Genomic DNA, 27970 nt, shown 5'->3' on the forward strand with positions numbered 1-27970 from the left:
AGGGTGTTAACAACCGTCAATTTATGGTAGATGTTTGTTTTTTTCTCAACAAACATTCAGAGCTGTCAGAAGCACAGAAACTGCTCTCCTGAAAACCTGTGAAGACCTGCTCTCCAACCTTGACTCTAACATTCCCTCCGTCCTCATCCTACTTGTTCTCTCCTCTGCTTTCAACACGGTCAACCATACCATCCTGCTCAATCGTCTCTGACAACACGGGTATCACTGACCAGGCCCTGGCCTGGCTGACCTCTTTCCTTTCTGATCAACCCTTCCAGGTACAACTTGGGTCTTTCCTACCCTCTATCTCCCTCTCTACCTTTGGTGTTCCCCAGGGGTCTAACCTCTCGCCTTGGCTCTTCAACCAATACCTGGCAACTCTTGCCTAATACATTTCCATTTTCTGCTCAACTTTCCAGTGCTATGCAGATGACACCCAACTCATCTTCAGGCTTCCCTCAGACACCTTCTCCTTCCATCATCTCGGCCTGCTTAATCGCTATTCAATATTGGTGTACTGCCAATGATCTTTGCCTAAATGCCAACAAGACTGAGATCCTCCTCGTTGGCAGACCGTCACCATCCTTTCCCCACTCTCTGGCCGGCCTCCCTTGGCCCTCCTCCTACCCCTACTTGTGAGACTAAAAATCTCAGTGTCATCTTTGACTCCACTCTTTCCTTCTCTGCACACATCTCGGACATCTCTAAAAAGTCACATTTCTTAATGGACCTCCTTAGAGGTACTCTGCCTTTTCTCTCCTTCCCCCAGAAGCCCACTGTCTCCCAAATTCTGGTTCTCTCTAGGTTGGCCTACTGTAACAGCCTCTTTCTAAATTTACCTGCCTCTACTCTCCGCCCTTTACAACATATGCAGAACAAGACTGCAAGACTTATCCTTGGCCTCAAGCCCAGGGATCGGATCTCTCGAGCTCTGAAATCCCTTCATTGGCTCCCAGTGGATGCAAGGATTACATTTAAAACACTCTGCATTGTCGATAAGGCTTTCTGCGGGCTGGGTCCCTTATACCTTCAACTATCCCTCCGAAAATACCTACCCTCTCGAGCCCTTCGCTCCTCTACTTGTAACTCCCTCAGGGTCAGTCGTATTTCAAAGAAACAAGCTGGGGGCAGACCTCTGTCTTCGGCTGGGGCCTCCCTTTGGAACAGCCTCCCGGCCACCCTGAAACTTGAGGAGAACCATCTTCGGTTCCAGAAGCACCTCAAGACCTTCCTCTTCGCTTCTGCCATTGCCCCTCTTCTCCCCTGCTGATGTGTTTTTCTCTCTCGGTATTGTGCACCTGGGAACCCTCTGTCCTTTCGGGCCCAGGTACCTGCTCACCATGCCCCCCTTCTGCACTGTCCCCAAGATTCACCTTGCACTTGGGATCTGTATCTGTACCCATACAGTCCTTTTTTTTCTCTGCACTTATCAGATATAATATGACTAATCATGCACTTGTTACTTGATGGCCACACTACCTTTTTTCACTGCCTTTTTTATTTATTCATTGCACTTATTAATCTGTTTCTCTGCTTTGTTCCACACTTTCCACCTCTCCCCCTCCCTTGCACTTTCCCCTTTTCCATGCACTTGCACGTTCTTAATGTCACTGGGCCTAGTAAGAGCGTTTGTTTTTGTTTCTCCCTTGTTCCCCTCCCTTTGCTTGGTTCCGTTCTGAAACACTTGTGTATGAGCGCGATATAAATAAAATATCATATATCCTTATCTCATTTCCTTTGATTTCTAATTCTTCATCAAGGAAGTACAATCTAGGTGTTCCAACTTCCATTGTAAACTTGATCAGCTCATGAATTGAATTTAGAAATTCCCAAAAATTGTCCAGGTCTGTTCTACTTCCTCTCCAGATGACGAAAAAGTCACCTTTATACCTTTTCCACATGACTATGCTGTCGTGCCATCTCTCACTGGAAAGTATATTAATTGATTCTAGATAAAACAAATAGATTAGCATGGACTAGTTCATAAACTGCCAGTGGATTAAAAATGCTATCTGTGCCCACCACTATCGGTCTCAACGGTGGTCTTTGCAAATCCTTGTGAATTTTTTGGAAACCAATAAAATATTGGCGTTATGGGATAGTCATTAGTCGAATATATCTGTGTTTTTTCTGATATCCAATCCTGTTCTAGTGCTTTATTTAGGGTGTCTTTTAGGAACCCTATGGGATTCAAACTTAGGTAAACCTTCATCTTCATTTATAGTTGGTTTCTATTTAACAAGAATTCTGTAAGAAGACAGTGATAGGCAATTTGCAATTCATGAAGATAATCCCGCCAATGTCAGTACTTGGAGTCTGATGACTTAAGGCAAACAGGTAAACTTTGACTCTTAATCTTCAACAATAGGATGCAGATTCATTTTTAAACCTCTTTCAATATCCTTTTTTTTATCAAGAATTAGCATATCAGATAAAGACAATAGTCTTCTTTAGCCTAACAAAATCAGCACAAGGCATTTCCCAGTTGGGAATGAAACATTTGCCTAAAAAATATCTCCTATTTTTAGGGGGACACGTGATTTAACCAAACAATTTGGACAAGAGATTTGGAAAGAATGTTAATTAACAATTGAAATTTGTTGATATGACACATTAACTTAAATAATTACTATACATTATATATTGTAGACAAGAAAAGGATTAATGCCACACAGAATAGAAAGCCCCCGAAGAAGGGAATCAGTTCCCGAAACACAGAGCCTATACTGAAGAAATTACAACACTACCAATGCTATGAATAGAAGGGCATGAGAAATGATCCATAATTGAATGGTCAACAATTGTATTGGTGTACATGTAACACGTTATGGAATTAGAAAACATATGAAAATATTAATTATTTCTTTCAACTAAGTGAAAAAAAATTATCTATATGTAATAATATGTTCCACAATGATACAGATGAAATTAAATATATACAAAAATAGTAGATTTTCCTTTTTATGAACCATATATCTAATGTTGTTATCGTAAGCAATTTCAAGTATTATACATTTATTGGTTGGTTTTCAACACAGAAAGGGTGTGCAAGAGATAGGAAGGTTCCACAAAGGTGTGGACCACTGCTGTTCATTGCTGGTACCGCCATGCGTCAAGGTTGGTTTTTCTCTTTTGCACCCCACAAACTTTCAGAAGCTAAAGTATGAACAGTTTAAACATAAGGTGTGCTCCTAGACATCAAATAGATTGGCTCTCTTCAAATACAGGAGGCCATGAGACCCAAGAGGTGGAGAAAGGAAGTCGCTGGGAGAGTGGCGTGGTTCTGAAACAAATGCACTATCTGGGTTATGTTGCTGAAACTCTTCGGGAGGAAAGGCCATCCCTACCCGGGTATCTAGAACTGCTCCGATGAACTGGAGCCACTGAACTGGTGTCAAATGGCACTTCGTAAAGTTGATGGAGAAGCCCAGCCAGTGCAGTAGGAAGCAGGCGTCCTCTAGACGAGACAAAACCTGCCCCGCTGACTGCCCTCAGATCAGCCAGTAGTCCAGTAGGGGATGGAGACCTCCTCCCTTCTTGGGCACCAGAAAATGTCGCGAATACCAACTTGACCCTCTCTGATCGAGAGGTACCTCTTCCACAGCACCCTTCGACAACAGGGATCACTTCTTACTTGGGTTCCCATCCCGGTTAGATTGGGGAGGTGGAGGTCTGTCTGGAGGCCTCTTCAGAAAAGGTAGACAACCATACTGAATGAACTGCAGTGCCCAGGCATCAGAAGTTATTTCCTGCCACTGGGGCCAATGCCTTGTCAACTGTCCACCAACCGGTGCATCGTGGGAGGGGAAAATCAAAGCAGATTAGAGGGCACGGGTGACCCTGCCGCTGCTTGCCAGCCTCTATAGGCCCCCTTCCGGGATGCGAGAAACACCTATGCCCTTGCCTAGTTTGCAGGGGCTGGGCCTTCCTGCCCTAGGGCACATAAACGCCTATAGCCTCTGCCCCTGGAGGCGAAGCTGAAGACAGGATTGGCCAGCTGCGCCGCTAGGCCCAGTGATGTAGCAGCTTACTTGGATTACTTGAATTTCTCTAAGGATGTCAGGATTAGTCAGGCGAGTACAAAGGCAGCGAATATGGCAAGGGAAATGTGCACTAAATCACACAGTGAATAGCTTCGAATTAAACTACGTGCACACAGGAACAACGACTCATGTATGCTAGAACCCAGGAGTGCAAATAGACTGTGACAACAAAACCAATATATGAAAAGGGATGTGGGGTAAGCACCTGACCGCGAGGAAAGTCGGCAAGCGCCTTACCCCCAATTGCTGTTACAGGTACTGACAGCGCTAAACCCACGTGGAGGGCAAGCAATGACAGGATCTGTGAACTAACACTCTTGATGGTATTAAATAAGGGAACTAAAGAACAGTACTCACGAGGACGAGATAAACCTCTTGAATGTCAGCTAGCCCACGAATCCTGTTGATGAAACTGGGACCCAGAAAGGCTATAACAGCAATGGGAGGAAAACTAAATACCTAAGTTGGAATAGTGATTACAAATTAGTGAGGAAAACATAAGCATTCACACAGGAGCTAGCTACAACCGCACACCACACCTAATAATCAAATGGGAAATAAATGCAGAAGTGCAATGGAAAACATGGAATGGATCCCAATAGAAAGTAAGGATTAGGAGCAGGGAAAAACTAAATAACCAATGCAAACTTCCCCCTACCCCTCCAAGGAAAAGACAGGAAGCTAATCTAAGAGGAAGGCTAAGGCATACGGGTTTACAGCAGCAAAGGACAGAGTCAAAGAAATATAGAACACAGACAAACTGGGCTGCATCTAAAAGGGGAAAGCACTGAGAAATGCTGCCTGCAAACAGAGGAAGACAAAAAGGGAATCAAGGGAGCAGAAATCAATTAGCGCATGAATCCGAAATCCAGGGAGGAGGAACAAGAAAACATGAACTAGGTACAAGGTACAAAAGCTAAGATCAAGGAAAAAAGGGACTAGTCACAACAGGAAACACTGCAACGATGACCAGCGCTGGACTGAAGTAAGACTGAGGCTTTTAAAGCTGCTTAACGAGCACACGCCTCAGGTGTGCTGATTGCTGCACCTGCAGCCACAGGTGTTGCCTATCCTCCACCCAACCTTGTCCTGCAAGGGTGGAGGTGAAGCAGTGGGCCAGGCATTCTGGGAAGCATAGTCATTTGGTTAAAGCAGCATGCTGGCTGCCAAAAACCTGGAATGGATCCGGAAGGGAAGTAGCTTGGAAAATAGGGATATAGCGCTCCCAATTCATCACAGCACTGTAGCATAAGGTTCGGAGGAAAAGTCCAGTAGGGAATAAACCCCAAATCATGCCCCCAAGTGGTGGGAACGGGAGCGAAGGGAGCGAGTCGTGACAAAGGATTTGTCTGCTTTCTGACCAAAAAGTATGTCACCTTCAAAGGGCATGTCCAGCAACCTGTTTTGAACATTTGGAGAGAAGCCAGAGGTTTTTAGATAGGCTTGGCGTCTCATTACAACTGCTGAACCGATTGCTCTGCCAACACAATCTGCTACGTCCAGGCCCATTTGCAATAACTGCTTGGCTACCTCCTTCCCATCTTCCACCAGCTGTACAAATCCATCCTGCATGGCACCCTCAGGGGTGTATCAGTAGCATGTTCCATAACCTTCCATAAGCCAAAGGAGTACTTGGAGAATCCACATGCAATGTTAGTGGCTTTGAGCGCCATGCTACCAGAGGTGAACACCTTTCCGGCCAATGCGTTCGATTTCTTTTCTTCTCTGTCCTTAGGCAGACTAGAAGTGGATGCTGCAGGTCTGGTGGGAATAGTGGCAGCCTGTATAAATAACCCTTCCGGGAAAGGGTGTGAGGCGAGGAAAGAAGGGTCTCCTCTTGCCGGCCTATACTTCCTTGTAAAATTGACATTCACAGGGAGAATGGTACAAGGATGCTGCCATAAGGGGTCCGCAATGGCTGGGTTTAATGGCATATTATGATCGACTGTAGGACCCTCGGCCAAAATGTCGGTGAGCTCATACCCCTGAAGATGTGTAGTGGACGCCTTCAACCCAAGGGTGTCAACAACCCTGTGAACCAGATCTGTGAACTTAATATTAGCATGGGTAGAGGGCTGGTTTTGCTGTAACTCAGGGTCTGGGAAGTATCCAGACCATGGCGTCTTGTAGACCATGAGCTACGAATAACAAATCTGCCTGGTCGTTGAAATAAATCGACACCATCAGGCTCACCTGTAAACTGGGTCGAATAAGTCCTTGGGGTTATCGAAGCAAAATATGGATTGTATCGAATCGAAGAAACCTGATCTTGACAGCAGGACAAATGACCGTCGCAGACTGTCAGCGCTGAGGGCTTGAGAATCTGTTTCTAAGCGGAAGCTTTTGATGCCGAAGGTTCTTTTGGTACCGAGGGACGCCCGGATAACCGATGGGCGCCATGGGCTTCAGCCTTACGGTGACTTATGCCTGGTAGATGTGATGCCCGAAGGGGTTTAACGTCGACAATGTTGTTGGAGTTGCTGGTCAAGGACTGGAGCCGCACCTACAGTATCTTGTCTCTTATTTCGAGCATTGACGTTTTAAAGCTTTCACACTCTTCCCGGGTGGTCAGCCCCGCTGAGGGCTTGTTGGAACGAGGTAAAGCCCTCGGCGGGGCCGAGCACTCGGGAAGAGTGTGAACGTTTTAAAATTTACCTTGTTCCAACAAGCTGGACTCTTGTTGATGGAGGTGGTGCTGCTTCTTCCAAGAGGAAGACGATGAGGAATGGCTCATGGAATGGGACCAATTCTTGGTCTCTTGCAATGTCGTTCCTTTCCCTTGTCGGGAGTGGGCTCCTCAGTCTCGGCCTACGAAGACCGGACGAGCGACTGCGCCAGAGACTTTGTGCACAGTCAGCCCAAGGCCAGTTTCCCGGCCCTCTTATGTAGGTATTTAAGCTTCATCTTTGCACACAACGTGCAGGTCTCCATGTTACTAACACCTAGATACCATAGACAGACATCGTGGGGGTCGGTCAGACATTTTGGCCTCGTAATCGTAGCATCGCTTGAAGCAAAACCCTGCGAGACGACATTGTGTTGAGGTTTTAGAAGACAAACTGACAAGCACAAAGAGGACGTCGAGTAACTCGAGTCGTGTTCCCGATGCAGCATGCAAGCGCACGGACAAAAGGAACTGAAGCATGAGGCGTAGAGACGTGCTATATATACGAACCCTGACGTCACTTCCGGAGCCGACGATCGAGAGTTGCACAAGCCGGATCGATGGCTGCGTTGAGATCACTATGCCCAGTCAATAGGTTTCCGAACAGCATAGCTGGATGATAGATATCCATCATGAGGAATTTGCGGGAGAAAAGCAATCGATTGAAACAACTTGTAAGGAACTCATGGTGGCAACAGTAAAGACAGACAAGTGATCACAGTTCAAGGGTGTTTATTAAACAGTATGCAGGATGGAAAAACGCCTAATCTAAACCTAAATCTAAGATGGGAGCAAGATTCGCCCATCAAATGAAAAATAAGGCAGTCTTTGTGGCATCTTGTCAAATCAAAGGGGCCTATACTAAAAAAAAAATATTGCCAAACCTTACACTACATACAAAAGAGTGTGGGACAGGATTCATAAAGAAAGAAGTGTTCATAAATAATGTCAGGGTGCAATAGTAGGGGTCTCCCTTCTCCACTTTTTGAGCATGGGATAAGGTGGGACCTTTGAGAACAGCACACCTCGAGCTTGCCCAGCACAAGACGGCAGTTTCGTTCTTAGTTTATCAGGAGCCTCGATGGCCAAGTCTCTTTTCACTTAAAAGTCGCTTGTCTTCAAGGGTCGGAAAATAATAAACCAAAAAGTTCCTTTCATACAGTAGTTAGGGCGATAATGGCTCAACCCTGGGTCCCCCTCTTCCAGACGCAGACCCTTCTCGATTCACAGCCTCCCTCCGGGTTCACTATGGCTCTTGTTCGCTCGTTTCTCCTTTTTCATCCACCAGTCTCTGGGTGACGACTTTTCACCCAAGGATCACCCTCTGGTGGGCTCAGACCCCTTCTCGACTGTTAACTTCTATTCAGTATACTTGTACCCTTTCCATTCACAAATCTTAATCTCTTTTTAAACAATCAACTGTTGACTTCCCTTTGTCGGGTACACTCTTGTCCCACATACAGTTATGTCTTCTTTCTCACTAAACAGGATTCCTCTCCCGTAGCTTTCACTGGGTTTCAGGTCAAATACTTTCAACTGTACAGAGGCTTTGGCCAGACCTCTGTATGACACCTTGACCGTTCCTTTGCGGCCTTCCCAAGGCCTTCTGGTATTAGCAGTTTCAAAACACACAAGATTGATGGTGCCGGATCCCTATGGAGCTGGTCTTCCGTTTATTCTAACAGTTCTTTGAACTTTCCTTAAGTTGCTACTTTGTGGCTTTCGTTCAACACAGTCCGGTTCTTATCGGTTTTCCCCTCGACTCACCAGCTGTGAGGAACCGCTTGGCTTTTCAGAGTATCTGGAGTCAAGGACGGTATCATGGTAGCAGGCGTCTCCCTTGGTCTTGCTCATCAGCATAGGCACGCTCTGTGTTCTGATGACATCTGCTGCAACACACTTGAGCTATTGTCTGTCGATTCCTACTGCAGGGGTTTCGCGGGCCTGAGTCGAAAATGGCAGGGTCGCGTCCCTGTCAGCCTCTACATTCGCCACCTTTCTCCTCCTCTTGAACTGCTGTGCCTGGATAGCTGTATCGTCATGTGGACTACCTTGCTCGTACTTTGCTCTCATGCTCTGCCTTTTATCCCTGTGGGGGAGGGAAAGGGGTGTCAGGTGTGTGAAGTTCTGGTCAATTGCCCTACCTTGCCTGACCCTCGTATTGGGACATGTTAGGTAAACGGCTTGGGTATTATTCCGTTGTCTGTGGTGAGCAAGTGTTTGTGTCGGAAAAGGGGATCAGTGCTTCTGAATGTCCTACATGGTAGGATGGGGGAAAAGGTAGTGAAAGTAGGGGCATACCGCGTCTCACCAGTCTGTGTCCCACTCCCCAAGGACCCCACCCCATTCAGTTGATCCTCCCTCACTGGTCCACCCACAGGAACTGGATCCAATAGAGATGACGTGTCCTGGCCACCTGGATGACAGATCCGCAGGGACTAGTTAGGGAGACACCTTCAGGTTTCTCACAGTGTTCACATTCGCGTTTACCACATCTGGCTACTAAAAGTAGCTAGTGCCCTAAAATGGCCGTATCACAAGATTTTTCACTTGCCCTTTATCCATATTGTTGTTTGGCCTTCCTGCCTTCTCAGTTCAGGAAATCCCTTATATAGTAATTGGATATATACACACCAAGGAAGTGGGTGTGACTGTCTAGTCCAACTCCAAGTTGGTGCCGGAAAGTCTAGGTGTGCGGCTCGAGTGAAACCCACAGTGGCACCCGATTGGACCACTGCTGGCTGTTTGAATGGTGCAGATCCTCAACATTGGTGGGCTTGCACTTGCTTCCAGACAGAATTTAGAATAAGAAGAGGACTGCTGCAGCCCTTTCTTCAGATCAGCGTTTGAGCCACGTATTCTGTGTAGAAGAGCAGCTGAATGAAGATCCCTGGATGACTGCTGAAGAGTTCTGGTATCTCCTCCTGCATTCGACCCAGTGAAGCCCTGCTGGACTACCTGATCTGTGAAGGCTCTCTGCTGTGCTTCAACCCTTGGACTGGTGGGACCAACCAATCTCGACTCGGAGGATCCAGCCGTCCTGAGCCTTCGGAATTGTCCCTTTACCACACTTTGGATTGACAAGCTGCCCAGTGGGCTACCACTCCAGAAGCTTCACTGTTCTACCTTTCTCACCCAGAACTTCGGTGGTCACCAGCCGGTGACACAAGTCGCCTTCCTGCCAAGTTTCAACTTTCCAGCATTGAGGGATCCTGTCATGGAAGGTCTTCAAGCGTGACTGGAGAGATGCCTGCCATTGTTGCTTTCCTATGGACTGCAAGGTGTCCAGAAGAGCCCATAGTTGAATCCCACTTGCATCCTGCACCAGTAGCCGAATGGAGAAATCCTCGAACGCGCAACCCATGGACATTCTGCACCGGAACAAATGGCAGGAAAATCGACAGCCAGTGATCTCCAGTCGACCCACCAGAAAATCAGAGTTAGCAGGGTGAGTACTCGCAAAGCATTCAGCCGCCCCCGGTCTCCCCTATAAAAAACCTAAGAAAAACATTGGTCCATTCCATTGCTTTTTGATCTAAGCTAAAGTTAAGGAAATCATTTTACTGACCTCTAACATTGTTGAAGTATCTTCTGAAACATTTCTCCCCACAAGAACATTGCCTACATCGGCCCTCTCTCCTAAGAAGAGGCTTTGTGACTTTTGGGCACAAGGACCCATACATTATAGGGGTTGGACTTGTAAAGTTAGGGTTTCATTCTTATGACCTGGTTTCCTTCTACCACATCATTACTTACCTTCTTTTGTGTTGACTAAGCTATTGTATGCATTACTACAAACCTAATGGCGACTATATATAGGTTTAATATTTTAGTGTTTGACCATATTGCTACCTGTTTAATTCCTTAGGGCGTGTTGTTGGGCCTATAATAGAGTATTTTGGTACATGCGTGGCTAAATTGAAATTGTGTGCTTCACTGTGTGGACCCCTGTCCCCACACACATTCTCCTGAGACCAAGCCCTGACCACTCTCCACGCTTATCTTAAAGGGGTTTGGCTAACCTCTCAGCGTTTTCCTGTTCGCCAGAACTGGGGTAGCCTTCTATAACCTGTCCACCAGGCCTCATTGTAGAAATCTATTTTAACAATGACCAAACTCTATGACCTCAGGAGCCAGGCTGCTAAGTTGGTTGTTTGAGGTGTGGGGCATTACTGGTTTTTTTTTTTTAGTGCCAAAAGGTCTTGGATTGGGAAAAACATGATAGGTGGACGCAGACACATGTGCATTAGGTGTGAGTTCCAGGGATGTGTCGCCCACATTGGTGCAATGAGTATCATTGTTAAATTATTTTGGTGTATTTTGTGAACTATCTTGCGTGTGAGTGGTGTCAGGGGGAAGTATATGTAAATATCTCTGACCAGCTCATCCATAGTGCTTTACCCAAGGAGCCCAGTTGTGGGAAGCTCGATACGTAACTTTGGCATTTTGTGTTTTCTTTAGTTGTGAATAGGTCTACTGTTGGGCGACCCCCATGTCGCAAATATCTGTTCGAGTGTATTGGTGTTCCCACTTGTGTTATAGTATCAGGATCCTGCTGAGCGAGTCTGCCAGGCACAATTGTGAACCCCTGGAAAACGTGCTTGTATGGACATGTTCCTTCATTTGCACCAGTACCAAATATTTTGTGCCCGACTGGACAGTTGCTTTGAGTGAGTTCCATCCTGTTTGTTGGTATAACACATTGCAGTTGTATTGTTTGTATGCATGAGCATATGATGCCCCTCTAGAACGTTATTGCCGGATGTTCCAATCAGTTTATGAGGTATATTTTTTGTTTAGTTGACCACTTCCCCTGCGCAGCAAGGTGAAGGCAGTGCGCTCCCCATCCTGCTAGAGGGGAGTCTAATATGTGGCAGTGGCAATATGGTTTTCCTATGTTCTTGTTACTTGCTGACCACCACAATAGGCTTCTGTTTACATCAAGCAAGACTACCACGAGATCGTCCGATTGGCTTTTTTGTGACCATTGTTCCACCAGTCAATGCTGCACTCATATTCTGAGGTGTGCGTGGGGGTATTCTAAATATGCATGATGCCATCATGCCTTGGAGACTCATAACCTGCCTGACTGTTCGCATCTGACCTGCTTTGAATAGTGGAATAGGTGACTCTAAAGCCTGCACTCTTTCTGGTGTTGGGTATGCCATTGCCTTTTCTGAGTTTTGGAACTGTCCCTTGGAGTATATTTTCCTTGCTTGGTGTGAGGCTCGACGACTTCTCATTGATAGAGAACCAAAGGCTGTGCAGCAGGTTCATAGTGTGTTGTGTGTGTGTGTGTGTAAGACATTCTTGTGCATTCCTTCCTGTTATTAACCAATCATCCAGGTAAAGGTACACTGGGATTGCCTTGCAGTGTAGCTCTGCCACGACAACTGCCAACACCTTGATGACTACACAAGGTGCCGATGCTATTCCAAAAGGAAGAACTTTGAATTGGTAGTGTTTGTTCGGTATCGTGAATCAGAGATGCTTTCGATGACATGGGATCATTGGAATATGAAAGTATGCATCTTTCAAATTTAATGTCATGTAAATCCCCTCCTTTAGGAGCGATATGACCTCTCTGAACGGTTATCACCCTGCATTTCTTGCCTTTACTCCTTTGATTGCAGGTCTTAAGTCTAGCACTGGCCTCACAGTCAGGTCCTTTTTGGAGACTAGGAAGTAAATAGAGTAGATTCCCACTTTTATCTGGCTTCCTGGTGGTACTTTTATCGCTCACGGTAGGATGAGTGCCTCGATTTCTTCTTGTAGGACCTTTAGGTGTTCCATTGGTATAATTCTTGTTTGGGGTTTTTGTGATCTTGATGCAATAACTCTCCTCTACTTTGCTTAATATTCACTAGTCTGAAGTTATCCCCTTGTCTGTGCGAATACATGATGTTATGCAACCCCCCTACTGGGATTGCAAGGGAGGGGAACTATACTGGGTAGTCACTTTCTGTCAGGGGCAGAGCACATGGAGACCTGCCCCTCTGCCACGCCATTGTCCCATGCAGGGGTGTTGCATGGCAGAGTATTTGCTATCCCCTGAGTGTACGCACCTTGGTAACTCAGGGTGCCCTGTTGTACACTTGGGTGGCCTGCTGTATGGGAGTATGATTGGCCTCGAAAGGCCACTTGCCTCCAAATGACTGCCTTGGTTGAAAAGCTGTGTCCGATATCTGGCCTAGAGTTTTTAATGCCTCATTTACTTTTTTTTAGCCTTTTCCAATGTGTCATCCGTTGCTGGACCAAAAAGAAAGTTGCCTTCTACCAGTTTGTGCATCAGGTTGGCTTGTGTCTTGGGTTTGAAGCCTGAGCCGTGCATGCCCCTTTTTGATGCTAGACCCAGCTACTATTCTCCCCACCGTCTCTGCGGCATATAGGGTATTCTTTCTTTCTGCATTTGTTGAATTTTCCCCTTCAGCTATGATCTTTAGCATGGCTGTTCTTGTGGGTTCTGCAACCTGGCTGGTGAGCAGCCCCATCTTGTCCCACCGGTCTGCAGTGTATCTCACCATGAAAACAGCAGCGTTGGCAATTCGGATCTCAGGGGCTTCTCCCAAAAGAGTACAATGGCAGGGGGGATGTTGGGGGGGATTTGCTGTTAGTTAGGGGTGCACAGGCCCTTTTCCTCGCCACTTCGGAGTGTACCCTCTGATGACTCCTTATCTATAGGGGGCCGCAGCGCTGGTCTATACTTTTTTTCTCAATCCTTGGGTTCACCGGTTTAGGCTGCACTTATTGGATGGGGTGACTCTTTCAAGTATGCTCTTTAGTAAGGGAAAGGACTGCAAGACAGACCACCTTGAAGTAGTCCTCCGTGAAATCGGTCTCCTTCTGGGGTTCCTTTGTCTGCATATTGAATCTTGTTGCTGCTCTCTTTAGGAGGTCTGCGTCCAAGACTTGGTCCTCTGTGGGAGAGTATGAGATTGAAGGTTCTACTTGGTCTGGGGATGGGAGAGAATAGTCCTCTGCATCCAAATCTGTTTTTTCTTTAGTCCTCACAATCTCTTCTACATCTGAATAAACGTCCTCTTCTAAACACACTCTTCATGAAGTATTCAGGTTGGTGGGGATTATACTTTGTTTTGTGGGGCCATGTTCCTGGCCCTGATCACCCTTTCTCTTTTTTGGGAATTTGTCACAGAATTCCTTGAAGGATTGCATCCTTCCCACAAGGAAAATTAACCTTTTGACTGATGTGGGCCTAAGAGAATATCTTCCTCCTCCTCAAAATTTGACCCAGTAGACTGGATATTCCCTTTTTTCTGCAAAGCAGAAGACAGTAACGTTCACCTCCATGGATGAGGTCACCCTATCCTTAATTTGTGTAGGGTGTAATTTATGGAGCTCAGCTGTCGTGGTTTTAGGTGTGGACGTCGAATGTTAGGCCAGCCGCAATATGTTTATTTAGCGTCCCCTCGCGGTTTGGTCGGCATGTATGTTTTGTGCACCGAGGTGAGTGTTTTAGAGATGTGTGCCAAGCCAATGTGTCTTCTGTGTGGCGGCCAGTCGGTCGGATGAATGCTTGGCTTGGTGATCGTCCAGTTTTGCTTTGTGCGTCGGGTCTGTTGCAGCCTTGTGGATGGCCAGGAGTTGTCTCCACAGCACAACCTGACGTCTGCCCTATGGATCTGGCTGCAGGGAAACAGTTTGGGTTTCCTCCGTTTCTTCCCACATGGTATACCTGGGATGTATGATATCAGCAACTCCTGGTATTGTCAATGTGAAGAAAGCGCTCTATCAGAAGGCGACAATGCTAAGTTCTCAAGCTTTGGAAATACACGAAAAATATGGCTCCTATTCAATTCTACCTGTCCTGCGGTTTTACTTGGGCAAGGCAGTACCAAAACCGATTTATGGCCAGGAACTGTACTATAAATCAAATCTTAAATGCCTAGAAGTGTGGGAAATGAAGCTATGGAGGGCAGTATTAGAATTTCCTAACTGTGTGCCGCTTGCAGCTATCAGATTTTAACTGGGTATATCTTCCATTGCTGCCCGGTTTGAATAGAATGTGCTTGTTATATTTAGGAAAATAACTGCCTTCCGGTGAATGTCTATATGCAAATTTGCTTGAAACCATGCAGACACCTCATAAGAATAAACCCAACATTTTAACATCAATTGGGACACATTGTGCACATATTCTGGAACAAATTAATATGAATGTCACAACCCTAATTCTAAGTCCAGATACAGTAAAAAATAAACTATTAGACTTGAATGGATGTAAACCTAGAGAAATTCCACAGTTATCCTTCCATGGCACATATAAGACATGAATATTAAAAAAAGAGGAGAGACCGCTCCTTACCTTGTTAGGTTTCCTGATTAACATTATAGGCACATTTTTGCACAACTGTGATGGAATTTACTCTGCACGAAAGAAATTCTTGCATGACGCGGCCTAATTGAACCTAAACAGTTGTGTTGCTGGTTTTGCCATCATGATGGACCAATTGAGTCAACAAGACATCTATTCTCCTTTTGCAAGAAATTGAATACAAAACGGGAATGCTATTTGATAATATATCCCAATCATCAATGGGCTAATGAACAACAAATATGGCACAAATGTCCGAGTGGATGCAACACTTCTGAAACATTATCCGTAGCTTCCATTTTCAAATCTTTTAACTTAAATGTTGGTAATATTAATATGAACAATGAGCTAGATATGGTAGTACCCTAGTATGAAAGTATGACGCTTGTGTTTTTTTTTCTTGTATTTGATGTATAAGTAACAGAGAATTTTGTATACACACATTTTAGTGATTTTAATTTTTTCTTAGTGAATAGTTTAAAGTGACTTATATTGGTTCATGTTAATTCTTAATCTTGTTATTTTGGTTCATTTTATTGTTCTGTCTATCTTAAAATTGTGTAGTAAGTATTTTTGTAAAGGTTATTAAACAATAAAAAAATAAAAAAATAAGTAAGGGGTTTAAGACTTGACTTATGCATAGGCTCAAAGGGAGGTCCCATGAGCTTTGCAAGTACTACATTGAGATCCCAGCCTGGCGGTTGGTTTGAAATTGGAGGGTGGAGTCTCTTTACTCCCTCCATGAATGCCTTAATGACGGGGACTTTCCACCACGATAGTTTACTCTGAGAGGTGGTGTAAGCTGATAAAGCCTTCAGGTGAACCTTTATTATAGAGTTGAATACTAACCCTGAGTCTAACAAGTGAGCATATAGTGAAGAATGTGGGATGGAGTACTTTCTACAGGGTTTATTTGTTTAGACTGGCACCAAATTACAAATCTTCTCCACGTGTCGAAATAACAGTGTATGGTGTTTGGTTTACGAGCCTCCTTGAGGATATCCATACACCTCTGTGGTAGATTTAGATGTCCAAACTCTATGATCTCCAGAGCCATGCTGCCAAGTTCATTGAGTGAGGTTGACGGTCTTCTGTTATTCCCCTGTGTTGGGTCAGCAAATTGGTCTGGCACGGGAGTTTCATGTGATCGTACATCACCAGTTTGCGCAGATGTGCATACCATAATTGTCTCGCCCACATAGGAGCAACTAGGATGAGCGTCATTTGTTCTCTGTGAATCTTGTTCACCACCTTGTTCATTAGAGGATTTGGGAGAAAAGCGTCCCCTTGGAGTCTGGTTGGGGAAACATGGACACGAATTCTGGGCATTGCTTGTTTTCTCTCATAGCGAACAAGTCTAGCATAGGGTAACCCCGCTGTGAGAAGATGTGGCCGACGATTTTAGTCTAGTTGCCACTCGTGTTCCTCTGGTAGGGGATCTCTGCTGAGCGAGTCTGCTAGGCTGTTGAGTTCCCCTGGAACGTGATGGGAAGATAGGAACATCCCCCGTCTGAGTGCCCATTTCCACATTTTCTGTGCTAGCTTGGACAGATTTGGAGACTGTGTGCCCCCCTGCTCGTTGATGTAGAAGTGGTGCTGTCGGTTAGGATCTGTACCGACTGATTTGTCAGCTGTACTTCGAATGCTTGAAGCGTTTTGAACATCGCCAGAAGTTTCAGCAGGTTGATGTGGTTCTGTGCCATGATGGGAGTCCACAGACCATGTGCTGTGAGATGAAGATGATGTGCCCCCACACAGAGATTGACGTGCCTGTTGTAACTACCGCTTGCACCGCCGGATCATGGAAGGGTTTTCTCTTCAACAGATTCTCCTTTGTCCACCAGCAAAGGTCTTGTACTAGTGTTGGCGAAACGATGCATAGATCGTCCCACTGACCGCTTGCCTGAGACCACTGTTTCGCCAATCACTGCTGCATGGGGCGCATGCACAAACGTGCGTGTGGGACCAGGTAAATGGAAGATGCCATCATGCTGAGCAAACGCATAGCTTTGCGTACGCTTATCTGGTGACCGGCTTGATACTGAGGTATTTGCAGTAGCACATTTTCGACTCTTTCCTTTGATGAAAAGACTAACCCTTCTTCCATGTTTATGACAGCTCCTAGGAACTGCTTGGTTAGGTTTGGTTCAAGGCTTGATTTTTTCTCGTTTAATGAGAAGCCCAAGTGGAAGAGAAGGTTTATAGTTCTTTGAGTATTTTGCCTGCAAATTTGGGGAGACTCCCCTGTAATCAGCCAGTCGTCCAGGTAGGGGTACACTGAGATTGCCTCCCTGCGCAGGTGCTCTGCCACCACCGCCAGTACTTTGGTGAATACCCGTGGGGCGGATGCTATGCCGAAGGGTAGCACTTGCATTGGTAGTGCTGGTTTGCTATCTTGAAATGCAAGAATCTTCTGTGCGCTTGGAACATTAAAATATGAAAATAGGCATCTTTCATATCCAATGTTGCCATGTAGTCCCCCCCCGCTTTAGCAGTAGGATTACTTTTTGTAGCGTTGTCATGCAGAACTTTTGCGGCTTGACATAGGTGTTTGCAGGGTGTAGATCTAATACTGGGCGCATTGTTAGATTTTTCTTTGGCACAAGGAAGTAGGTTGAATACCTTTGTTTACCTGCGACGATTTTGATGGCGTCCTTGAGCAGTAGCATTGCAACTTCTTCTAGAAGAATGCGTTCTTCCTTCGTGGTTGATTTTTGACACAAGGGATGGTTTGAGAGTCGCTGAAGTAACTCCATGCAATAACCGCCTGCTACGGTTGATAGCACCCACTTTTCCGAGGTGATTCCCTCCCATGCGTGGGTGAAGTGTGTTATGCACCTTCCTACTGGAGAGGCATGGGAGGGCACCTGAAACGGGTGGTCATTGTTTAGGAGGTGTTGCTCCACCTCTGGAAGTGGAGGACCTCCCCCGGCCACGAGATCTATGCTGGCCTCTTTGGCAGGCTTGCAAGGATTGCCCCTAATTGTTTCCCCAGGATGAGCCCTGATCTTGATCATAACCGGAACCCCTTTGTGATTTTTGTCCTCGAAAGCGACGAAAATTGCTTCCGCTTCTTTGGCCTGGTGGCTTATTAGTTAGCTGGCCTAATGATTTAAGAGAGACATACTCCCCCACCCCCTGCCCCCTTGGTTATCCTGCAGGTCAGTGTCTGAATTGGGATCATAGAGATCATATTGGACAGGATCTTGTAGAGGACTTATGTCTGCATGTGGCCTTTTTGCTGCGGGTTGTGAGGTGGATGCACCACTAGTGGCTGGCGTGTTCTGTAGGCTGTGTACTGCCTGTGGATTCTTTTCAAAGAAATCTGCCATGAAGGTCATCCTACACATTGCCCTAAAAATGTCTTCACAAGACCATTGAGAGGAGCTTCGTATATTAGATGCACTAGGTGTAGTAAGGGGAGTCTGGTATTCCTGGAGTAGGCTGTTTATGTCTCATAGCACCTGCTAAGGTACCCCCTCCATTTGGGAAACACTCCCTTTCTCCTTGAGTGGTATACCACCCTTCTCTTTATGGGAATGGCGACTCTTAGAAGACTGGCGACTCTTAGAAGAGTGTTTCTTCAACGTTCTCCCTTTAAGGAGAGTCTCTGGGACATCATTTTTGCACCAGCTGGGCTATTTTCGAAGAACAAGTGCTTTTCGCCGACTTCTACATTGGTGTGGAGTGTCCAGTTTGGATGGTAGGTCCGAAGTTGCATCTTCGACGCTCGGCTTTCGGCTGCTGTATTGAACACAGCGTCTGTGTTGCGCGACTTTGGGGGCCTGTCATGTGGCAATCGAGTTCTTGAGTGCCCAGAGGACAGGGTTATTTTGTACCAACCCCATGACGCTGTGTGTGGACGATGTCGACTTTCGGCCATGGGATATGTGCTTTGTGTGGGCTGCACTGTGTGTGCTAGTGCCGCTGGGTGTCATCCCCGTAACAGCCCCGCCAGCCTGTCTATTGGGGTCGGCGGCTAGCATGTTGGAATTGATCGGTTCTCCATTGCCTTCGTCGTCCGAAAAGACAGCGATGCTGCTGTCGCTGGATGCAACATCCATGTCCAAGGCGGCCTCTGCCTGCATGGCGTGGTGGACCCAGTGTTTAGTCTTTCGGTCCGTGAGTGTTTTCGGTTTGAAGAGCTGACAAGCTCGACAATGGCCCTCGTTGTGGTAAGACAAAGATTGCACACCCGGTGCTTGTCTTTCCAGGAGAACTTATTGCAACTAGGGCCGAATTTAAATGGTGTGTTTTCCATATTTGGATGCAAGGGCAGCCAGCGAAAATAGAGTGTAAAGGGGAATATGCATTCTCTTAGAGCCCTAAGAAACATCCACCCTGCCACTTTCCATACTGTCTGGGCCGAGGCCCGCTCCGACCTTCCAAGGCCGAAGGGGTGCGTTGAATCAAGGTCTTTGTCTGACATTCGTCATTTTCACCTCCATCGAAGATGTTGTCGAAAGTCAGCAATTTAAAGGATAGAAAGAGTAACTAACTCTTATTAATAAGTAATCAATGGCGTTAGCCGAATAGGAACTCCGCGATTTAGCATCCATCGATGATGTCGATAAACAAAATCTGGAGGGACCTCGACGCGTGAAGGACCATGGGTACAGTGGACGTCACACTAGAGATAGTATTACTGGTACCCCCTGTCGACGTCCCTTTTCGAGTTTTGAAAACAACAATTGTAATACTCTGCAGCTTCCACTAGATGTCGGCCTATGCAGAGAATGTCATCTAAGCAGACTCCTCAAGCCTCAGAAATATATATGGAACAAGTTACTTACCTGTAACTGTTGCTCTCTGGCATGGATTCACATGCTCATGAATATTCCCCGTCAGGCTGGGAATCCTAGGTAAAAGAAATAACAGTTTGGTTTATAGGAGAAAGACAGTTTAGAAACTAATCACTGAGCGCTCAGTCATACTGGCCCCAGCCAATGACTGCCCTCCCTGTGGCAGCCATCTTCAGATTTGGTAGCACGTAAAGTGGCAGTGCGACCAAGAGAAGAGCCGCAGAGGGGCAGACGGGAGGGTTCGCATGTGAATCCATGCCAGACCCATGCCGGAGAACATCAATTACAGGTAAGTAACTTGTTCCTTCTCCAGTATGGGGTCTGGCATGGATTCACATGCTCATGAATAAAGAATACATAGCAGTACATTCATGCACAACCACAGGAGGTGGCAAGGCTCAATAGAAGCAATCTCTTACCTCCTCACCAGGTTCACCTTCAAGCGATTCCCTGGAATCCCTGTCGACGCAGTAGAATTTCGTGAAGGTGTGTGTCGACCTCCATGTAGCAGCCCTGCAAATGTCCAGCAGGGGTACACCAGACAGGAATGCTGTTGTAGCAGCGATCGCGCTGGTAGAATGGGCTCTCGGACAGCCAGGCAGCATTCAGCTTGTCAACCGGTGACAGTGAGTGATACAGCCGGAGAGCCACCTGGACATGGCCTTCCCATTGTTCACAGGACTAAAGTACACAAAAAGCAGAGAAGTTTTCGTAGCAAATGAGGCAGAATTAGCCATGATGGAAGTAACCGCCACCAGGTTTAGGTATGAGCAATCTGCAGAAGAGTTGCCTGTACTGAAATCCCAACTAAACAATGAGCAGCGTACCATTTTTCTAGAAGTCAAAACATTGAACATAGCATACGGCACAGAAGTAAAACTTGCACCTGTGACAACTACAAACCTGTACTGTTGTATGCAAGTGGTGAAGCTGGGTCAGCGAAAACATTCTTAATAAAAATGATCAGTAAATACCTCCAACAATGAACAACCTTTCAGCTGATGTAACCACCCCTACAGGTTTGGCTGCCTACAACATTGGTGGAGTCACTCTACACCGATTGCTACTCCTTCCAGTAGAACACCAAAACAAATTAGAGTACTATAAACTTTCACCAGAATCTGCTTTGGAGCTACACAGAGTTTTGAAACAAATGCAAATGCTCCTAAAAGATTAGGTGAGCATGGTCTCTAACCGAATGTTGGCTTTGATTCACCTCAGATTGCAAGAGGGCCTTAAAACAGACGACGAAGAAGTCTTTGGATGAAAACATGTAATTGTTTTCAGAGATCTCCTTCAATTAATACCAGTTAAAGGTGAACCTATCTTGAAAACATTAGGACACAAAGTGTGCCGTAAAAGTCTTGGAAGCATTGGGAATGTAAATCTCTGGCAACATTTCCAATACAGGGAACTAACCCAAAACATGCGTCAGTCTGCAGACCGCACCTACGCCAACATTTAAAAAAAATGTACAGATTGGTGTGCTATCAAAGGAGGTGCAGTCAACCCTCAATACTAGACGCATCCATGAGCTGTACGGGCGTAACATGTGCTACTGATGTCATGGAACAATTTGCTCACAAAAATGTCACCTGTATGTCCTTAATGCCAACTCTAGCAAGCTGTACACATTTCAATGCAACAATGCTGAATAAAGAAACAACCACTAGTGGAAATTCATGCCACAGACAAACTGGACATACACGGTATGACACTACCTATGAGTCAACAAGGCATAGCACGACTACATACTTTAGAAAACTATCTCCAACACAGCTGGTTTGGAGAAAATATTGTGTGAACTGTAGAGTAATGCTGAAGTGTAACCTTGACGCAGAGCAAGGGTTAGTTAATGGAGCACTTGGTACAGTTGTTGGCTTCCAGACATACCCACAGGACAACAGCATTTAGTTTGTAAACATCCAGTTTGACAAACTTTCAGATGTTCAAAAGATAGAACGCACAACGGCACGGTTCCTTCTTTTCAAAGACATGTATGTACACAGAGAACAGTTTTCTCTGTCGCAAGCTTATGTAGTAACTATTCATAAATTGCAATGTCTAACCTTTGATCAAGCATTGATTGATATTGGCAGCACAGTCTTCAAAGAAGGCATGAGTTACGCAGCACTGTCACGGCTACATACACTGGAAGGACTGTATCTAGTGAAGTTTGATGCAACTGCAGTCAACACAGACATTCCTTGCATCATAGAGTACAATTGACTATGTGCACTGTACACACCCCATCTGAACATGTACCCTGTTCCTTAGAAACCCAAAGGTTTGAAAAGAAGGCTCATTCAATCAGAAGTTGAAAATGATTTGGCAACACTACCACCAAATAAATTGAAATCAACTCATACTACATCAACTACCAAAAGCACAGAGAAAAGGAGTACACAAGACATACCCAACCCCCCACACAAAAAAAGTGCCTCTTCAAAGAAACCACGTACCCTTCCATCAAAGTACTCAGACACAGAAGTACCTGGTCCATTCAAATTTTCCAATACAACAGGTGTTAATTGCTAAGCAAATGTAAAAATGAATGTTCTATTCCAAATGCCAGCAATTGTTGAACACATTTATTTAAATGGTGCAGACCAGTTGTGTTTGCAAATGCTCGTCCTTCACAGAAATGCAGTAGGTAATCCTGACAACATTTACAGTGTCTCAGGAACGAGGCACGAATTGGACTACTGTGCTGGAATGGTGAAATTCATTTTAAACCGCCAAGAAGATCCACAGGAATTTCTAATGTACTTACTACATATACTGGAAAGGAAAAACATACTTGCAAATGAAATCTTTCACATTTCCTACATGTGGAAACATACATGCAGTCTCTGCAACCATGTAATTCAGGAACAAATCCCTAACGAATGCTTTGTGTATGTAGCAATACCTAACTGACTCCATTCCAATTCAGCAACTGGTGCAAAATGCAAACCATAGCATATTGTGTACGTTGTGCAATTCTGATAATCGTTCAACGCTACACATACACTCACATAGTCAATATGTAATATTAATGCTCTTAAGATAAAATGTCAATGGAACTGTTAGGGAGAATTCTCATAAATGGCTAATTTCCCTTACCTAAGGAGTCCCTCAGCAGCTTTGCTGGATTTCTAGGATTTATTGTTTTCACCTGGTAACAGTGTGAGCCTTTTTCCCACTCTTACATGTTTTTTGCTGTGTTTTCACTTTGTGTGATCTTGAGCACTGGAGCCTCACCTACTCCATGGCCTCATATTTTCATGTGTGTTACACAGCACCTTCAGTGCAGTGAGACAGGGTTGTCTTTGAGACTTCCCACAGACTCCATTTTCTGAGGCTGACTACTGTCCCCCAGAAAAGGGTAAAGTTGCCATTACCTTTACTTTAGTCACTTTAACTCCAGGCCCAATACACCTCATCTTACATGGAGTATTGGAAAGTGTTAACTCTGATCCCTTTTTGTCTGTGTCTCTTGGAGCATTGTTTCGTTCCCTTTGCATTAAGACTTGGCTGGTGGCAGTGGTATCTACCCTAACCTTTCTACCGCGATTATTTTATATAAACGTGGTATTGTTTTAGGCTACTATATTAGCCTTGAACATAAATCCGCTTGACCAAATACATTTTATTTTGGCTTCGGCTGGGTAAATTCGCCATTTCTTTTTGTTAAAGTCTTTCTTGTGTTTTTATCTGCACGCCAAACCGGGGATGACTCCTTTGTTCGCTGTCTTTTCTTGGGCTTCTGCACAGAAGCCCTCCTTAAGGCGCCTGAAAGTCTAGGTAGGCAGGATGTGAGAGAGGGATCTTTGGACCCCTACCATGGGTTCCCTTGGTAATCCAAGTCGCACTCCTGTTTGATTGGCTAAGGGGACTGTCCTTGCCAGGACAGCCACCCTGCTGTGTGATTGACAGCCAGGCTGTATGAATGGGGGGAAAACTATCCGGGACTGGAAAGGCAGAGTCACCACTGGAACCAAGAACCAATGAGGAACTGGCAGAATAAGACCCCTACAATGACTGAACCGCCCGGTGAAGCCCTGCTGCAGGTCCGAATCTCCAGAATCCGACAGAGAAGACCCTCCAGGAAACTTCTTCCCTTGAGCTGGTGGGACCAACCAGTTCGCCCAAACTACAAGCCAGGACCCCTCCTCTGGTCGAATTCGCTGTACAAAGCTACAGTGTGCCGGATAGCCAAGAAGGTCGGACCCTGCTTGGGTTTTAAGGAGCGCACCTTTTATTCGTTCCTTTGCTCTGCTGCTGGTTTCTTCCCTGGGTAGTGCAGGACCCTCCAGTCTTCCTACTCATATTTTCATGTGTTACACAGCACCTTCAGTGCAGTGAGACAGGGTTGTCTTTGAGACTTCCCACAGACTCCATTTTCTGAGGCTGACTACTGTCCCCCAGAAAAGGGTAAAGTTGCCATTACCTTTACTTTAGTCACTTCAACCCCAGGCCCAATACACCTCATCTTACATGGAGTATTGGAAAGTGTTAACTCTGATCCCTTTTTGTCTGTGTCTCTTGGAGCATTGTTTCGTTCCCTTTGCATTAAGACTTGGCTGGTGGCAGTGGTATCTACCCTAACCTTTCTACCGCGATTATCTTATATAAACGTGGTATTGTTTTAGGCTACTATATTAGCCTTGAACATAAACCCGCTTGACCAAATACATTTTATTTTGGCTTCGGCTGGGTTTATTCGGCATTTCTTTTTGTTAAAGTCTTTCTTGTGTTTTTATCTGCACGCCAAACCGGGGATGACTCCTTTGTTCGCTGTCTTTTCGTGGGCTTCTGCACAGAAGCCCTCCTTAAGGCGCCTGAAAGTCTAGGTAGGCAGGATGTGAGGGAGGGATCTTTGGACCCCTACCATGGGTTCCCTTGGTAATCCAAGTCGCACTCCTGTTTGATTGGCTAAGGGGACTGTCCTTGCCAGGACAGCCACCCTGCTGTGTGATTGACAGCCAGGCTGTATGAATGGGGGGAAAACTATCTGGGACTGGAAAAGCAGATTCGCCACTGGAACCAAGAACCAATGAGGAACTGGCAGAATAAGACCCCTACAATGACTGAACCGCCCGGTGAAGCCCTGCTGCAGGTCCGAATCTCCAGAATCCGACAGAGAAGACCCTCCAGGAAACATCTTCCCTTGAGCTGGTGGGACCAACCAGTTCACCCAAACTACAAGCCAGGACCCCTCCTCTGGTCGAATTCGCTGTACAAAGCTACAGTGTGCCGGATAGCCAAGAAGGTCGGACCCTGCTTGGGTTTTAAGGAGCGCAACTTTTATTTGTTGCTTTGCTCTGCTGCTGGTTTCTTCCCTGGGTAGTGCAGGACCCTCCAGTCTTCCTACTTTGTGTCAGTCCCGCAGTCGCTTCAGGAACCGTGAGCCTGCAGGAATTATCAGGAACTTGCGCCTCAGCAACAGCTCCTTCTCCATTTTAATGTACTGTGCAAATCCGGTTGTCCGTTTCGTTCAACCGCGGTGAAAGTGTTTGAAATCTTTCTCCAATCCGAGGGCTTGCCCTTCTCTTCGAACTGACTTTTATATCAACCAACATCGTCCTAAAACCGTGCCAAGAACTTTACCACGAACTACCCTGAACTGTGTGATCTTGAGCAAAAGACTTTTGACCCATTGACTTTGGCCCTAAACCTTTTCTATCTGATCTCCCCACTGAAGTTCCTCTTGTTCAACTGCCTGAGTACTTACCTGTTGGTTTGATCTAATTTCTAATAACTTTGTCTTTCCCTCCCATTTTGTTCCCACTTGACTTTTGTGAGCTTAACTTGTCTGGAATTTAAGGGAAGTGGTATGGTGTATTAAGAGTGTGATTTTTGCTTATAATAGTGTAATGTTATACAACTGAAGAGTGAAAGAAATATATATGTTTTTACTTGAAAACCTTGAGTCAGTGTTTGCCTGAATCATAGTAATTGCTGTCCTTTGTGTAACTATTTGATACTGCTCACTTACTCTTTAGATAAGTCTGGCTGCACCGCTACTGCTACCACTATAACTGTAGTGCAGGCTTGTACCAAAGGTGAAATTGTACTGTCACTTGTAGGCTTAATTGTGTGTGGTGTTCCCAAAGGGTACTGCATATAATTTTGCCTAACAGGAACCAAAAACAACTGCCTTCACACACGGACAGGTCTCACTTGGTAAGAAAACCTTGACAACAGTAGCCATAATCTACCACACCAGCAACACAATCAGTGGAGGCCACTATAATGCATACATTAGAAAGCAATGGTCATGGTGGGAATGCAATGATCGTTCCATCATTCAAGGCCGGAGATTACCTGAAAATCTTGCAAATGCCTATCTAATATTCTTGAAGCCAAAATGTAGTCATTGATTTACAAACCTACGATACCTTACTCCCCAGCACCAACCAGTACCTACGTAATTGCACTAAAAAATGTCCTTCTACAATGTCGACCTAAAGCAACTTCGCATACAGCAAGCATTGAAGAAATGCATTAGTGTGTGTTAGACAATCGTATCCCCAATGAGTACAATCACACAAACAGTATGTGTACCCAAATCACAGTATTTTCCACAGGATACGTAAAAGGAAAAGTACTAAGTATGAGGGTTCAAAACTATCCTCAGTAACCTCTGAAACCACCAAGTATGCAAATGAGTCACCTGCTCTAAGAATACTCATACAACTGCAAGACATATGCAACTATCACTACGTAAACCCATAATGGACACTACCACTTCAGAATGTACACAGATGTGAAAGTAGCAACAGAAATGCACAAGCTTGTAAACGTACCCTTTAGGAATGGGACACTGTAAACAGTTTGAATACGCCACCTGGTATTCAACTGCAACCAGAATACTACAATGTTATTTGCAGCATCAAAACAACCCAACTCAACCTTCAACGATGACTGTGCTACAAACCGATCCTCAAACACTTCCAAAGAATGAGCAGTTACAGTACGCCAACAGGTACGTAACTACCATCACAATTCTGCAGTAGCACAGTACAATAAGAGCAAAACACCAGCAGCAACCAAACGCATAAAGAAACAGTGCTACCAAAAAGGAACCAGGTAAACCTTTATAAAACACCAACTGCTATACGACACCCACCCTACCAACATGTATAGGGCAGAAAGCGTAAACCATTACATTTCCTCCTACTTCAAGAGTACACCTTAAAAAGTGCTATAACCACTCCAAACGTTACTGTATTTCATTGCGCACCATAGCAGCAAAGACATTTGAAAGGTTTTCTTTTTATCCAGCATGGATTCTTTTTCCCCGCAGACCCAATGATTATGCAAAGGAACTGCGCACATAGCACAGTACACTGGTTCAAAGCATAGTACTTATAAAGTACTAGTTATGAGGGTCTGCAAAGTACATAAATATATGGAATGTAGTGGACTGCAAAGTAACGAAATACCTGCTCCGACATGTTCTGTTCTCTTTTCCCACAGATAATGCAGCAACAATGACTTCAACATGTCACATTCCATACAGAAAAAAACAGCACAGGCCCTCCCCAATCCAAACAGTAAGTATCCAAATATTGGTATCATACTTCTCTACAATGTCCACAGTGCAATGTGTGCACTTATTTCTGCAATGCACATAGCAACACAATATGCAAAGCACACCTATATTGCACTACGCACCTTGTGCCTACACCCTTCACTACACCCGGTACAGTGTAGGGGCTCCAGCCATGCATTCAATATTGCTGACCCTGCCAACAACTGTCACTGCACTGTACAGCTATGCATACAAACATCTATCCATGTACCAGAAACCCCACATAAACACAGCCACCTACCCCTTAGCCACTGCAGTTGTCATTGCCTGCCATTTCTTCCACACAATAGATAACCTGTTTCCTACGTACACTGTTCACCTAAACCTATAATAAGTGGACACACTGAATGCACTAAACTACAGTAACCTAACCGATAATCTGCGCAATCACAACAATGCAAATTGATCAATGCATCCATATATCTTACTTAACTGTCCTACCTGCTGCAACATTTGGCTCCTCGCATTCCACTGGCACCGTTTAGGCCATTAGGTCATATTCATTGTTATGTACACCATTTCAAAAGAAGGTATACACCACAGATTTCA

The sequence above is a fragment of the Ambystoma mexicanum genome, chromosome 5q (assembly GCF_040938575.1).
Source record: "Ambystoma mexicanum isolate Mex_15411 chromosome 5q, UKY_AmexF1_1, whole genome shotgun sequence".
Taxonomy (NCBI): Eukaryota; Metazoa; Chordata; class Amphibia; order Caudata; family Ambystomatidae; genus Ambystoma; species Ambystoma mexicanum.